Here is a 17,227-nt window from a genome sequence, read left to right on the forward strand (position 1 = left end):
TTGATTTTTTTTTGTAATTTTGAAAAATTTATTTTTTGTGTACAACCAGCAAATTCCTGGGTCTCATGTAGTCTCATACATTTTAGATTTTTCCACAGTCATCCCAACATTGATGACATGGTGGCATTACTTCACAGTTTTTTCCATTGCACGGTGCTCCCCTGACCGTTATTATAAAAAAAGAATCTGCATCAAATCTGTGCTCAGCAGTCGTTTTCTATAGTTAAGCTGCATGTCTGGGAAAAGTATTAAAAAATCGTAGGGCCTGTTTTGAAGTTACGCCCTTTTGATTGTATAGGTCTACAAATGCAAAGGAAATATGATATATTTAAACGGATTTTTATTGGCCGTGATTATCAGAAGAAATAAACCATCAAAATTTGAGTCAAAGTAGGTGTTTTTATTAGTAATTTGTAACTTTTAGGTGGAGTTTTGTATGACTTGACCCTCGAGTTTTTTGAGTTACGCCCTTTTTGAAGTGTAACTATCAAAATCACTAATTTTAAAAAAATTAATTAGGCATTTCAATATTGGTAAGTAGGTTCATATGTTTTCAATGACATATTGCACTATCTAAAAACGGGTGTTTTTGCTGAACATCGCACCTCTCTATCTCTTTAAGTAAAGGAATTATCGGTAGAAATAGTTTTAATAAGGCTTATTTGTTCAATAGTTAGAACCCATGAAAAGAAGCTTAAAGACAAATATTTTTATCATCTGCCGAAAGGGAAGATATGGTTCTTTCATGATTTTTAAGAGTTGTCTGCGCCATTTTGTGCCGAAGGCAGTTATATGGGCCTAAACTACCCCTTGAAAAAAGAGTAATTCATAAATAACTTTGTTACTTCAAAAGATAGCGTGATGATATGTTCAGCAAAAACACGGGGTTTTTCATGACGAAAAATTTCGTAGAGAACACAAAAAATATCAAAATACTTGGAAAAAAGTTATGATTAAAAATATGATTTTTAGGGGCCATTCACGTGCAACGGCATGTATCATAAAAAGTATAAGAGATAGAAAAATCATGTCTTCGAATTGCCAATTCTACAACTTTGCCGAAGACACCATGTGTGTATCTAAATGTAAAGACTTTTTTCATTAGAAGATGCGCTTTACTATACCAAAAAAAACTTCCGAACAAACTATATCGCTAAAATCAACGGTTTGGGCGCTATTCAAAAAGCGCATGAAATCGACGAATTATAACACATTGCAAAGCTGTCTAATGCATAGAGATGGATCTAAATTTACATTTTGTATACAACAAACACGACACATATATATTTAAACTTAAATATTATTCGCTTCAATGATTATTAACAATTGTTTTATTCTATTTCTTTTGCAGGTAAGCGTCTCACTTTTGGAATAAAATTGACCAACAATCTACAGATCTGAACGATCAGATTATTAATGTAAGTGAAGGAACGATTTATAATTCTTATTAAAAAAAAAACAATATGAATATTGATTTTACTTCCTATGCTATTTACAAGTGATCAATTATCAATTATTTTTCGGTTTATTCTGAAGTTCTTTGAGAAAGTTGTGTGTTCAATCACAGACCCGTCTTCTTCTCGATTTGTAACTTTTTCACCATTTTCTATGTCAACCAGGGCCTTCAAATGTCAGTGAATTTAATTTCAAATGAAATTTGACATTTGTAAATTTCATCACCCACTGAAAAAAAAAATTAGTGAGCCTGACCATATCATTCTGATCATCGATGACTATAGTTGGCAATGCTTTGAAAAATAAAATCTCCAATAGAAAATGTGAAAATCAATAAGGTATCGACGTATAGTTGAACGGAAATTTGATTGAAATCTTATTTTCGAATAGTTCATTGGAAGATCATTTGGTAAAATTAGATATTGTTTTCTAAGAGTGGCAAAAATGGTAAGATAACGTATTCTTTTGAATGATCTGAATCATTAACTAATGTTGAATAAAAAATGGGACATTTAATGTAGTTCTATTTTTTAATTTCATACATCTTTTTATTTGTATTTTGAAGAAACGCCAAAATCTAGGATTTCGATCATTATTCAAATGAAATTATTAGAAGTTGTTTTTTTGTACATTGACTGAAATATTAAGCTCTTGTGAATTAATTATTCTTTGAGAATATCATCATTCGTTAAAAAACTGCACATCAAGTTTTTATTTCATTACTCATAATGTTTTAATTATAATGTTTTTATTATATATTATTCTTTTGAAATGTCATATTTCTTCATAATAAACTGCTGATCTTCATTTGATAGAAGCATTCGGAGAGAGTGCTCGGGATCTTTCTTTCCGGGTCTTGCAGCTTACGGACGTGGGTAAGATTTTTGAATGCGGAAATCAGAATTAAAACAGGCGGAAAAATTTGCTTTGTAGAAAACCTTTACGGTGAAGTGAATGTTAGGTGTCTGTAATTCTGCTTATGGTAAACTGCTGTTGCAACTAAGCCTTTTCAAACTTTTTTTTTTGCAAATGTCCATTCGACGAAATGTCCGTTCGACCTAATGAACTTTCCACTAATCGTCATTCGACTAATTGTCACTCGACCAAATGTGTTTCGACCAAATGTCATAAATTCGGGAAGAGCACCAATTTTCGACCTAGCACTAAAGTTCGACCCATTCATACGATTTTGGCCTACTTTGTATGGAAATCCGAAAAATGGCACAGATTTCTTTTAGGTCAAAAAATAATGCTTTTCCAGACATCAAGCTGTGAATTTCAAAGAAGTCGATTCAATGTTGCAGGAATTGGAATCCTGAACCAAAAATCAACTACGAATACCTTACTTATGCCATTGTCAATCAAAAGCAATCTGCTTAGTGAAACACAGTATTTACGGGAATGACTTGAGAACCCAAACATATAATACAAACCGTTACAAATTTAATTAAGTGTTTTGTGAATAGTGAACTTGTGCAATTGTGATTAATTTATTGATTTACTTATTGTAACAAAGCCGAAAATAGAAATGGTGCTTACGTAACTTCGTCAGATTATAGAAGTTGAATCCTTGGGAGGTTTTATTCTGCTTTGAGAATTTCATTGCTTTTCCTACAAATGTCGCGTCCAATATTTCATAAACAATCTAACAAGCCTCTTCAAGCACAAACTTTCGCAGTTGTGACATCCTCATCCATTCCAGCTCATCACTGCGGATTATGCACCGTTGTTGCACATGTCTCCACCAGTGACGACCAGAACTGCATCAGACTTCCGGAGCAAAAGGAACTCTAACGACCCACTTTCAACGGATTACGTTGTAGTCTCTCTCTGCCGCCGCTTCTGTCTGTAATCGTTACATTCCCATCGACAACAGATGGTAGACTATGGTGTTTCTAGCAACTTTCCACAGAGGATTACTGTCATGTCTTGTCATACACTTGTGTCGCCAACGCAACGTGCGGATATAGTGCCCTATGTCCGATGTTTCCTAGAGGAGGGAATGTCACACCATCATGGAATGTGATTTTATGTTAATCTTTACCTGACGGGTCGATGCCACGCATGAGAGGGCCTCGCATGCTGTCGTTGTGGTATTTCCTAAAAGAGAGAGCAGCTGATTAAGGTGAAGATGAATCGAAACCAAACCTCATATTTTCAAGAGCACAAATCTGGAGAACCAAACATCCATTTAAGCTAAAAGTTGAATCGATTGGTCACTAGCTAGTGATGACCAATCGATTAAGTTTTCAGCTCAAACGGGTGTTCGGTTCTCAACATTTGTGCTCTTGAAATTTGAGGTTTGGCTTCGATTCATTTTCACCTTAAGGGAATTGTACTTCGAAGATTTGAAATCATCCGTTGTAATTTTTTAGTATTGGGCAACAGAACCCACTAAGTTTCGCCACTTTTTAGTTTTTGATGATTTGCTACATGTTGAAAACGAAAAAAGGGCCAAAATGTGCCCCTACTCACGTTTTCAAACGCATTAAAGTGATAAAATAGTAAACCAATGTTTCTGATGGGAATTTTTTTTCATTTCCGTACGGGTTTGGGCCGAAAGGTCTCAGATTTTCATGAAACTTTGTCCATAGGCAGGGCTTATCAATATATGAATAAAAAAAAATTGATAAAAATTCAGAGTCGCCTATTTTCCCGGAAAACTCAGTTGGAAATTTTTTGTTTTCCCCTGACACTACTTACTTTGAAAAATCATAACTCAAGAAAAAAGCATCATAGAAACAAAGTGTTTTATGAAAATGAATGCAAATTTTCTCAGGAATAAAAAAAATATTAACTGGAAAAAGTTTTCCACAAAAATTTCCACCGTTGAGAATATTCGTAAAGAAAAGCCGGAAAAACTATGCTCCAACTCGTGGAAAATTTTCAAAAAAATATTTTTGAGAAGATAATTTCATAAGCTTTAATCGCTGAAATTTTTGAAATGTACTACTACTACTTTTTTTCGTTTTTGAGTTGTGACCAATTTTGTAAAAAAATTGCAAATGTGCCATTTTGAGCCTTTTCTTTGAAAAATCATAACTCAAGAAAGAAGCATCGTAGAAACAAAGTTTTTTTATGAAAATGAAAGCAAATTTTCTCAGGATTAAAAAAAAAATATTAACTGGATACAATTTTCCACCAAATTTTCTACCGTTGAGAAAATTTGTAAAGAAAAGCCGGAAAAACTATGCTCCAACTCGTGGAAAACTTTCAAAAATATATTTTTGAGAAGGTAATTACATAAGCTTTAATCGCTGAAATTTTTGAAATGTACTTTTTTTAGTTTTTGAGTTATGGCCAATTTTGTGAAAAATGACCATATAAGCCTTTTCTTTGAAAAACCATATTTCAATCGAAGCATCGGAAAACAAAGATTTTTTATCAAAGCAATTGCAAATTTTCTAAAACATCTGAAAAAATGATATGGAATTGGTTTTAAGGAAGTATAAGTCGGAATGGATGATATTTTTCATGAAAAATTATAAAAAAAATATAAAAAATTGAAAAATTAGAAAATTTTCCACGAGTTGGAGCATAGTTTTTTCGGCTTTTCTTTACGAATTTTCTCAACGGTGGAAAATTTTGTGGAAAACTTTTTCCAGTTAATATTTGTTTTTTTATTCCTGAGAAAATTTGTTTTCATTTTCATAAAAAAAAAACTTTGTTTCTACGATGCTTCGCTCTTGAGTTATGATTTTTCAAAGTAAGTAGTGTCAAATAAAAAAAAAAAAATCCAACTGATTTTTCCGGGAAAATAAGCGATCCTGAATTTTTCTCAATTTTTTCTTATTCATATGTTGATGAGTCCTGCCTGTGAAAAAAGTTTCATGAAAATCTGAGACCCTTCGGCCCACTTTGTACGAAAAAAAAAAGTCCCCTGATCTTACTTATTTTGAGCTTCCTGCTATTGTATAGAGCTAAAACAAAATTTGTATTGATTGTCAGTTACTTCCTTCGTAAAATTTGTGTTTTGAAGTTCTGGTGTTGGATTTAATTTTTTTAACCTTAAGGCTTTTAAAATCCCGAATAGTGGCTTCCCCTGACTTTCACCTTAAACGCATTTTTTTATCGTCCGGCTTTGATTCACTGTCCATTTGATGGTTCCGCGAGCGGACTTTGACTTTGAACAATGGGAAAGGTGATGAAATTAATCGATTTAATCGTCGCTCTAGCCGCTCATGCCGACGGCCAACTAGACACAATTGGATGTTGATTGGAAAACAATTAATCCGAAACGTGTGTTTTTTCAATGTCGACTGGAATTAATTTTATGCTCTCAGGTTCCTATTAAATGGTTTTTATTTGAGTTTGCCCGGTTTTACTGCATCATCGCACCCGTAAGCATTGTTGAGCATTAGATATGCATCACGGTTGGCTCCTGCTTTTACTATAGTGAGGCTAGTGTCGCGGCCACTAAAGCGTCAATCGGGTGACGTGCTTTGATTAATGAGAAAAAATCGATGGGATAAAATGAGTACCGTTTTGATTCATATTACGGACAGCTTCAAATTCCGGACACTCTCGTTTGTATGGGAAACATTTTACACGAAATGTTTCAATTTTCGCCGTCCAAAAGTTCTCATTTTTGCGGCTCGTTTTATTAGGTTTTTTTCATAAATATCATTGCAAATTTATAATGCCCAACTACCTTAGACGTCTCTTACGTGGTTAAACGATTTCAATTGATGATTTGACTGTTCCATTAATGATTATCATGAGCTGTCCGTAATTCGAATCAAAGCGTCCGGAATATGAGGCAAAAGTGAGGGAGCGTCCGGTATAAGAATCATGAAAAGGCCACACGTTTTGATTTATTTAAAATTATTCAAGTTGCGGACGCGTATTCTTTACCCACCATCCGAAAGTTAAGGGCTTCCGACGCTCGATAACGTTAAAAAATCATACAGAATGATTTATTTTGTATGGTCCAAGCTGGGTTATACTTCACTGAGGCCTTAAATGTCCGTAATATGAATCAAAACGGTACTTGTAGTAGAAATGGGTGAACAAAATTATTTGTGCAGGTCAATTGCGGTCACTCGAATCGATGATGGATATGATCTGTGCATGATATTTGAACTTATAAAATGTTTTTGACACACGATGTACGCATGTTCGTTAATTACCGTTTTGATTCATAATACGGACATTTAAGGCTTCAGTGAAGTACACTAATCACTACACATATAAATTGAAGTGTTCTGTTTAAAACTTCAGCGTAATCAGGCTTCGCAAACACTTAAATTTCGAATGGTGGGTGAAGATTTGGATTTCACATCTTTAATTCACTTTAATCAATAAATATGTTCGGCCTCTTCATGATTTTTATTCCGGACACAACCACACTTTCGCTTCATATTCCGGACACTTTGATTCAAATTCCGGACAGCTCTTGAAAAACACATTCAGAATAGTCGAATCATTAATTAAACGCACTAAGCCGTTACATAGACGTTAAAACTAGTTGAACATTGTAAATTTTCATGGATTGCTAAGTAAATTATTTATAAAAACCATCTTACAAATTGGTAACTTTATGGCAGCGCATTTTGAAACATTTCGAAAGAAATCTTTCCCATACAAAGTAGAGTGTCCGGAATTTGAAGCTGTCCGGGATTCGAATCAAAACGGTACTTTAGAAGTATTCTTCAAGCAAGTGTTCAAATTTCTTGAAATGAATTTTATCGTTAACCACTAAAAGGTGTTTCGAAAAGTTATCTGGTTTCCTATAATAATGCGAAGAGAGCAACGATGTGGAGAAATTGATCAATGCAAGTAAGCACTTATGAAAAATTAAAGTCGATTTGTCGAATCACTCCATCCATGTCCATATCGATCAAACATCGTTTGGAATTGCATAGCAAACAGTAACAATCACAAAGCAATACATCACCACCCATTCCTGAAGATATCATCAGGTCGTTCTATCCTTACCATAGAATTCTGGTTTTTAATGCCTGGTTCATTGATCGCCTCACCGCAAAAAGGCCGTCAACCTTTGCCTCGCTGTGATCCTGAATAGGACAACCTCCACCATATGGCAAACGTTTCTCACGTCATGACAAAGTCAGTGCAAAGCATTTAGGTCTGTTATTGCGCGATTGGTATGATGACTTGTGGAAACTTCCAAGCTCTCGCACCTTTCCTCACGACAGGAAGAGATTAATCGCCGACTTGTCTATTCCTGGCGTTCCTCCCGAGGCTGGAGTGGAGATGCATGCATATGGTAATGACGGTCGTGTGGTGGGTGACGATGACTAATAACCCGGGTGTAGATTTGTTACTACACCGCCGAACAGAATCCAGCGCCAGAGCAATGAATGACATGTCGGAGAGAGGATTGACAGGCTACAGGTTCGAAACCAGGGCTGATAGTGGGTCTTTTTTTCAGTAACTTGGTCTCTAACTAGGTACACGTTTCTAAAAAGGCTTTTTTTTATAAAAGTTTATTTTTTAATCAAAATGGTTTATCAAGTCTATTTTTTTTTTATTCTGCATGCAGTGAATTCTATTCTACATTTTATTTGCTCCATTCAGCTATTCAAGTGGTTGTTCAAGTTTTTTTAGATTCCTTGAGAAAAAGCTTCAGAAATTATTCCAATGATTTCTCCAGAGATTTCTTCTGAAATACTTTCAGAGACGCTTCAGAAATTCTTCTATTGATTTTCTTTTATCAATTCTAACAGATTTAAATTTTGCGATTTTCAAAGGATGTTTAGATACACTTCTCCGGAATTTGCTCTAGGGAATTCTTGAGCACACGGTTTATCTTGAAAGAAAAATCTAAAGACTCTCAGAATTTCCCCAAAGAGGTCTTCAAAGTTCTTATTTTCAAGACACTCAGACGCCACCAGCCCTGCTAACACCATCAGTTGGCCAGCTGTTCGTTCCTTCATTCCGTCGACCGTTGGTTGATTCCGATGAGGTGAAAGAATTTCTTTGTGCTCCATCTAAGGGAACGATAAATGGTCGAATGGTGGTCTGCTGGTCGGTCTAGCAGCGGGTAAACCCCCACGCGCAAATATGTGGCTAGAGATTCGAAGAGGCGGAGAATAGAAATCTGCATCGAGCGAAGAGGTCACATTGCTGCGGTCTGGCCAAGCCCTCGGAAGATGACTCACGTTGAATGGAATTTCCCCAATGCATTCGCTGGGACTTTGTCCCTACGATAATAGTGCTGCGCTCAACCGACAATTTGTTGTTGTCCGACGGACAAACAGAACATGCGTTTTCTCAGCATGTGGACACGTGAATTTCTAATTGTGATCGTCACGAATCGTACTTTTTTCCGACGATATGAAATAAACTCGGAGAAACTGTCAATCGCGTCGCAGTTGCTGGATTCATTGTTGTCTTCCCGAGTAGCAAGGCTTATCAAAATTATAGCATAAATTTATCACATTGAGATATAATTATCTTCGTTTGGAGTAGTGTTTGACCCTTTGGTCTCGATCAGACTTGTAGCGCGTTGCTCACGTAGGACGAACGCGGCTTGGTTTGATCTTTGGATCGTATCGCTTGCTCTTACGTGGGCGAGTGATAAACACTTGTTCGGTGTACGAAGCGTTTATCGAATAATATCGCGAATCTGGTTAGGCGTGAATATATGCCTCCCAGATCCTTGCCTTATCCCACTAACCCAATATCCTTCCCATGACAACTGTGGAGATGCAGAGGTATATTCGGTTTCTAGTAACAATGGTTGTCTGACTAACATTCCTTCCCTTCCCTGATGACCACATTAGGCGTGGAATAACGTCCAACGACTTTTAAACTTTGAACTCTCGATTTGTGCACTTTGAGAATGGTTAGTTAATCCCAGGCCTTATTCATTGAATCTTTGTGCAACATCGATTGTTGTCAATCACGGAGCGCAACTACGAAGCGGTCATCAATGCTCATAAGGGTGCTTATTTTTCGAATATTCTCAAAACCAAAAATGTGTGTGCTCTTCTGAATTCAAATCACATAAAAAGGAAGACCTCAAATTTGAGGCGAAAAATATTAAGATTTAGACGTGGTGCAAGCGACTGGAAGATGAATTTTCAAGCTATGCAAAATGAACTTCAGTAAAATCTTTATAACTTTGTTATTTTCTACCCAATTTCTAAGCTCTTAGTATCATTCTCTTCAACATTTTTAAAAAGTTTGAGGAATATCAAATTTGTTCAAAATCAAAACTAGTTTTAGTTATAACTAGTTTTCTCCAAATTTTTCTTTATTTTATTAAAAATATCATCTTTGTTTGACCATAACTTCATGAATATTTAATCGATTTCAAATATGTTTACATAATTTTGAAGCAATTTTAGTAGTTTTTAAATTGTTGATACAACAAATTAATTTAAAAATAGTTTTGGCTCAGCATTAGCATTGCGAATGCTGAGGAATGATTAATTGAACACCTACTTAAGAAATATGCAGACATTCTGGCACTTATGAATAATATTTTGGCATTGATTCATATTGGAACAACTTCACCGGATTCTGTATTTGAGACCTCTCTGCAATTCGAAGTTCAATCGACCGTCCAAATAAAATTTTCTACACTCAGCAAAACGCGTAAACCGAAGACCCATTCCGGCGGAGAAAAAAAAAACGTGTGCTTGGGCTTTCAACGGAAACTACTATATTTTTCAAAGTTTTGTCAGTTAAACGTTAATACCTAAGCTGAATTTTTTTCTCATTTGTTAAACCTTAAAAAAAGTCTTAGAGGTAATTGTTCATAAATTTTATAAAAAAAAAGGTTTTGCATTTTTTTAGATATATGCTCTATTCAACTTGTAGTTATGAAAAGATACTGTATAAACTTTAGTTAAACAATAAAAATGTAAATTCCTGCGAAAAAAAGTAAAACAATTGAAGAAATTTGTTTTGTACATTAAAAAAATCATGTTTTGGGTAGTTTTAGTGAAATCAATTTGTTGTATGCACAGTTTGAAAACAACTAAATAAGTTTCAAAATCATCTAAAAGATCTTGAATCGGATGAGCATACATGAAGTTGTGGTCAAGCAAAGATGATTTTTTTTAGTAAAATAACGAAGGAAATAACGAGAGAAAACTGTTTTTAACTAAGACTAGTTTTAATATTAGACAAATTTCATATTCTTACATTTTTTCATGAATTTAATTTTGAATAGAATGATACTAGCAGCTTCAAAATTGGTTGGAAAATAACAAATTTATGGAGACTTCCCTGAATTATAAAAACTGACTTCTTTGAACTAAAACTTGAAAAATTTTTGGCTAAAAATTTGAGGTTTCCCTTTTCATGTGATCCAAATTCAGAAGAGCACACGGATTTTTGGTTTTAGGAACTTTCGAGAAATAAGCCGTACCCTTATACTTATGCTCATGCTTGAGATATAATTATCTACGTTTGTTATAATTTAGATATGGCAAAACTTATTATCTTTGTTTGAAATCAAATTACATATTTTACTGAAAGTTATAGCAAATCTTTTTATACTGTGGGATTTCATGTGTTTTGCTTCCGTCTTTTGAACAGTAGCTAAACTCCACGCTGATCGTGGTGGTCAGCCGAATGTCGGCTGATGGTTATTTTTTTTTTTTTTTTTTTTAATTTCTTTATTAGTATCATTCCAAACATTACATTCATTTCTTATATCTAGGTGTTCTGTGTTATTTGACAACACTATCATCCTAATTTGGTAAAACAAATTTAAGATTTAATTAACATTTTGTTAACAACATATTACATTTCATTTGCCGTAGCAGTTCAGTTTTTTTACAGGTGAGTTGATTTCACCTGCTTATAAGAGAAAAAAAAAAGTTTTTAATATACTTAACCTAACTTAACCTAAACATATAACGCATTAATCGTGGCAATAGAAGATTGTAACGATTTTTGCCTGAAATTATTAATGATTGTATTTGACATTTGTTCCAATGTTTCAACATTGGATATTCTATGTAACTCATTGGTACTATACCAGGGAGGAAGCCTCAGAATCATTTTCAAAATTTTATTTTGAATTCTCTGCAGAGCTTTCTTCCTGGTATTACAACAGCTAGTCCATATTGGTACAGCATACAACATGGCTGGCCTGAAAATTTGTTTGAATATCAACAGCTTGTTCTTAAGACAAAGTTTTGATTTTCTATTAATAAGGGGATAGAGACATTTTACATATTTATTACATTTGGCTTGAATGCCCTCAATGTGATTTTTGAAAGTTAAATTCTTATCTAGCATGAGCCCTAGATACTTAACTTCATCTGACCAATTTATTGGAACCCCTCTCATCGTGACAACATGTCTACTTGAAGGTTTCAAATAAAGAGCTTTTGGTTTATGTGGGAATATTATTAGTTGAGTTTTGGAAGCATTAGGAGAAATCTTCCATTTTTGCAAGTATGAAGAAAAAATATCCAAACTTTTTTGCAATCGACTACAGATGACACGCAGGCTTCGTCCTTTGGCGGAGAGGCCTGTGTCATCCGCAAACAAAGATTTTTGACATCCCTGAGGTAGCTCAGGTAAGTCAGATGTGAAAATATTGTATAATATTGGTCCCAAAATGCTGCCTTGAGGAACACCAGCTCTTACAGGAAGTCTTTCAGATCTGGAGTTCTGATAATTAACCTGAAGTGTACGATTTGACAGATAACTTTGAATTATTCTAACAATGTATGTTGGAAAATTAAAGTTTTTCAATTTTACAATCAAACCTTCATGCCAAACACTGTCGAATGCTTTTTCTATGTCTAGAAGAGCAAGACCAGTAGAATAGCCTTCAGATTTGTTGGAACGGATCAAATTTGTTACACGTAAAAGTTGATGAGTGGTCGAATGTCCATGGCGGAATCCGAACTGTTCATTGGCAAAAATTGAATTTTCGTTGATGTGGGCCATCATTCTGTTCAAAATAACCTTTTCAAAAAGTTTACTGATGGAGGAAAGCAAACTGATTGGACGATAGCTAGAAGCTTCTGCAGGATTTTTGTCTGGGTTTAAAATTGGAACAACCTTAGCATTTTTCCATTTGTCAGGAAAATATGCTAATTGAAAACATTTGTTAAATATATCAACTAAAAATGATAAGCTACTTTCTGGAAGTTTCTTGATGAGGATGTAGAAAATTCCATCATCGCCAGGAGCTTTCATGTTTTTGAATTTTTTAATAATAGTTCTCACTTCTTCCAGATCAGTCTCCCAGGCATTTTCGAAAACGTTCTCTTGATTGAGAATATTTTCGAACTCCTGAGTAACTTCATTTTCAATTGGACTAGTAAGTCCTAAATTAAAATTGTACGCGCTTTCAAACTGCATAGCAAGTTTTTGAGCTTTTTCGCAATTAGTTAGTAATAGTTTGTTTTCCTCTTTCAATGCCGGTATTGGCTTCTGAGGTTTTTTCAAGATTTTAGATAATTTCCAAAAGGGCTTAGAGCCAGGGTCCAATTGAGAAATTTTATTTTCAAAATTTTTGTTTCTTAATTGAGCAAAACGTTTCTTGATTTCTTTCTGCAAATCCTGCCATATAATTTTCATAGCAGGATCGCGAGTGCGTTGAAATTGCCTTCTCCTCACGTTTTTAAGACGGATCAAGAGTTTAAGATCATCGTCTATAATCACGGATTCAAATTTTACTTCACATTTTGGAATTGCAATGCTCCGGGCTTCAACAATGGAATTTGTTAAAGTTTCAAGAGCAGTGTCAATATCAACTTTAGTTTCTAAAGAAATGTTAACATCAAGATTGGAGTCAACATACGTTTTATATATATTCCAGTCGGCTCGTAAATAATTGAAAGTGGAGCTGATAGGATTGAGAATCGCTTCTTGGGATATTTGAAATGTAACAGGGACATGATCAGAATCAAAATCAGCATGAGTAATCAGTTGGCTACAAAGATGACTAGAGTCGGTTAAGACCAAATCAATCGTAGATGGATTTCTAGAAGAGGAAAAACATGTGGGGCTATCAGGGTATTGAATTGAGAAATATCCTGAAGAGCACTCATCAAATAAAATTCTGCCGTTGGAATTACTTTGAGAATTATTCCATGACCGATGTTTGGCATTAAAGTCACCAATGACAAAAAATTTTGACTTATTGCGAGTCAATTTACGCAAGTCAGTTTGGAGCAAATTAACTTGCTGCCCAGAGCATTGAAAAGGCAAATAGGCAGCTATGAAAGTATATTTACCAAACTGTGTTTCAACAGAAACACCTAAAGTTTCAAAAACTTTAGTTTCAAATGATGAAAACAGTTGATGTTTTATACGCCTATGAATGATGATTGCAACTCCCCCACATGCCCCATCAAGTCGATCATTACGATAAACAAAAAAGTTAGGATCTCTTTTGAGTTTAGATCCAGGTTTTAAATACGTTTCGGTAATAACTGCTATATGCACGTTATTAACCGTAAGAAAATTAAACAGCTCATCCTCTTTACCATTCAGAGAACGAGCATTCCAATTTAAAATATTTAAATTATTATTTGGATCCATTAGAAAAACGCAATCCAATAACAATTTGATTTGTAAATTTTACACCTACTTGGACTGCTTCAGTCATAGTGGTGGCTTTGAACATTGCATCAATCATTAGATTCAATTGTTCAGTTAGAAAATTAAAATCAGAGGCAGACATGTCATGTGATTTCCCATTGGAATTTCCGGTAGACGAAGAAGCGGAGTTACCTGTGGCGGTAGGGTTTTTTCCATTTGATTCGAAACAAGTAGAATGGGTACCCATGGATCGAACAGGGGAGGAGTTCAAATTTCCTGCTACGATATCGGCAAAGGATTTACCGTGGGTAGATACATTCGAAATTGAAAGATTCGAACGGCTACCCGACAGATTAAAATTTGTTTGTGAATGAGCATGATTATGATCTTCCTGATGGGTATGATTCATGATCAAGCGATCGTTAACTGAAAAATGAGCATTGTTCGATACTCTACCAGGCAAATTCCGGAAACGACCGTTATCGTAACGGATATTATCTTTCATCTGCCTGGCACGAGCCTCAATGACCTTTTTGCGTGAAGGACAATTCCAAAAATTGGACTTATGGTTAGCCCCGCAATTACAACATATGAATTTGGTGGTATCTTCCTTCACTGGACAGACGTCTTTGGCGTGAGAAGAACCTCCGCAAATCATGCATTTAGCATCCATGCGACAATTTTTTGTACCATGACCCCACTTTTGGCACCGACGGCACTGAGTGGGGTTCTGGTAATTTCCTCCAGGTTTCTGGAAATGTTCCCATGTCACACGGACATCAAACAAAAGTTTTGCTTTTTCTAAAGCTTTAATATTATTTAGTTCTTTTTTGTTAAAGTGAACTAAATAAAATTCTTGAGAAAGCCGTTTCCGAACAATTCCAGATTGGGTTCTCTTTTTCATAATGATTACTTGAACAGGGGAAAATCCAAGTAAATCATTTATTCCATTTTTGATCTCTTCAGGTGATTTATAGTCACTTGAGAGACCTTTCAAGACAACTTTGAACAAACGTTCAGTTTTGTCGTCATAAGTAAAAAATTTGTGCTTCTTCTCTTCAAGATGTTTGAGAAGAAGCTCACGATCTTTAAGAGTTTCCGGCAAAACGCGACAGTCTCCTTTCTTTGCGATTTGGAAGGAAACCTTGATTCCCCTAATGGAGTTCAAGATCTCCTGCCTAAATCCCCCAAATTCGGAACAACTGACCACGATAGGCGGCACTCTTTGCTTCCTCACTTGAATCAAAGAGCCTGGGCTAGAGGCTGCTTCGATTTGGTGTTCGGAAAATTTGTCTAGAGCATCGAACTGATTGCTCATTTTGATACAATTATTCATTTCACCCTTGGAAGAAAGTTCGCATTCCGGAGAAACGTCCTTTCTTCCATTCTTGCCACGTGTAGTGACAGTTTTAAAACCCACTTTTTTGGAAGGAAGTAGTGAATTCAGAGATTCACCCTTCCTTTTGTTTGTTGTTGATACCATGTTTAATTAATAAACGAAAGAAGACGTGACCTTCGAAAGGTTTTTTCCCAAGACGGTGTCCAAGAAGGATTACCACCGCTAGCTTTCGCCAACGGGTCCAACGAAAAATCGAAGGCACGGGTCCAAACAAGGATCGTAAAGGGATCAATAGTAGAAAAAATAGTACTGAAAAGTACTGTTTTAGTAGCACTGAAAAGTACCGTTTTTAATTTTAGCACTGAAAAGTACTGTTTTTGTAGCACTGAAAAGTACTGTTTTATTGCTTTAGGTAGTTTTTAAGAAAACTTCCAAGAGCAGAGAGAATTCGTGTACGCACAGCACGAAGGTACGATGCGCACTGCTGGCTGATGGTTATTTAATTCCCGGAAGTTTCCTCGTGAATTTCAGTGTTTTCCCATTGCAAGTGGCCATACTTTATTATATTTGGTATAATTGATGAAACTTAGCGCTAAATAAATATGCAACGAAAACATATAAATTCGAGTTGAAAATTCATTCAAAAGTGATGGTTGTCGCGTGTGTTGTAGTTCGGAATATCTTTCCAGTTTAATGTTAAGTTCAAACGGGAAATAGTGATATTAGGAGAAATCTTTAGATAAAAGATACAATCAGTCGCTTTTCATTAAAAGCATTGGGAATCGAAAAGGTTTCCCGCTGCCGACCGGAGGGTGAAAAAATCCTGCGAATGATCGGGTACCTCATGTGCTACCAAGGTGATGGTGTTTTGGTTGACAGTTGGAGGATTGCTTCTTTATTTAAATGTGGTGGGTTGCTGTGATTAGTGAGTTAGACGAGAGGATAGTGTTCGTTTTGTGAAAAATCTAACTCAAAATTTATTCGCTAGATGGCGCCTAGTATTAAATATTTGTCAATCGTCTATATCTCAAGACCCTTATCAGCAGATCAAGTGCTTTCTGGCAATGAGGAATCTGATTAAGAATTCCGCCGCTAGGTGGCGCTAGAAATAAATTCTCTTCAATTTTCTATAACTCAAGATTCTTATTAGCTAGCAGGTTGGTGTCTTCGGCAATGGTGTTCTACAGGTGAAGAGTAGGGCGATACAAAATTTAAAAAATCTTTACCTTAAAAATAGTGTTCTGTAAAATTTTCAGCTTTTTCGGTGGTGATTTAATGGTGGCCCAAAGACAACGTAGGTTTATATGGAAATTACTAAATTTTGAAAAATGATCCGAACACGTTAGTACTATAATGTAGTGTCTCATAGTGAAAACTTACTCTTCAAGCCCTGATGAAGGATGTTGCTGAATAAACAAATCCGTTTTGAGCTAATCTTGTTTGGGAATTTTGTAGATATTTGCAGGGCTATAATCCCATATGAAGCTGAATAATAGCTACCAAATTCATGAATCATCTCTTCACCTATCCGTCAGATTGAATAGCTATCTTCAGCAAATTTCTTTATCATGGTTTGAAGAATGAGTTTTCACTATGGGATGATAAGTTTATACTAACATTCCAGTACTAACGTGTTTGAAATATTTTTCAAAACTTCTCGATAGTAATTTCTATATAAAGTTACATTGTCTTTGGGCCACCTTTAAATCATCACCGAAAAAGCTGAAAATTTCATTCAACACTTTTTTATGGTAAGGGTGGCAAGGAAGATAGGATTTTCAAACTTTTTCAAATTTTAAACCGCCCTAGTGAAGAGTTTGATTGAGAATTTGTACGACAAACGGCGCTGGTAAGAAAGTTTCAATGTTCTGTATTCTTATAAGCAGAATGTTGATGTCTCCGACAAAGATGTTCAACATATCAAGGCAACATATGCTAATGACAAAATTT

The 17,227-nt window shown here is 35.2% G+C and overlaps 1 protein-coding gene across 6 annotated transcripts in view; it reads left to right on the forward strand.

Moving 5' to 3' along the window:
* The window catches only part of LOC5566316 (dnaJ homolog subfamily B member 6), a 435,678-nt gene that overhangs the window by 162,637 nt on the left and 255,814 nt on the right, over positions 1–17,227 (forward strand). Inside the window, exon 3 of one of the 6 annotated variants that reach the window (XM_021851549.1) lies at positions 1,352–1,418. The exons of the other annotated variants lie outside the window; for them this stretch is intronic. The gene's annotated coding sequence lies outside the window, so the exon portion shown is untranslated. The remainder of the gene's footprint in view (positions 1–1,351; positions 1,419–17,227) is intronic. 6 annotated transcript variants of the gene reach the window in all.

This window comes from Aedes aegypti, chromosome 3, assembly GCF_002204515.2.
Source record: "Aedes aegypti strain LVP_AGWG chromosome 3, AaegL5.0 Primary Assembly, whole genome shotgun sequence".
In the NCBI taxonomy this organism is placed as follows: Eukaryota; Metazoa; Arthropoda; class Insecta; order Diptera; family Culicidae; genus Aedes; species Aedes aegypti.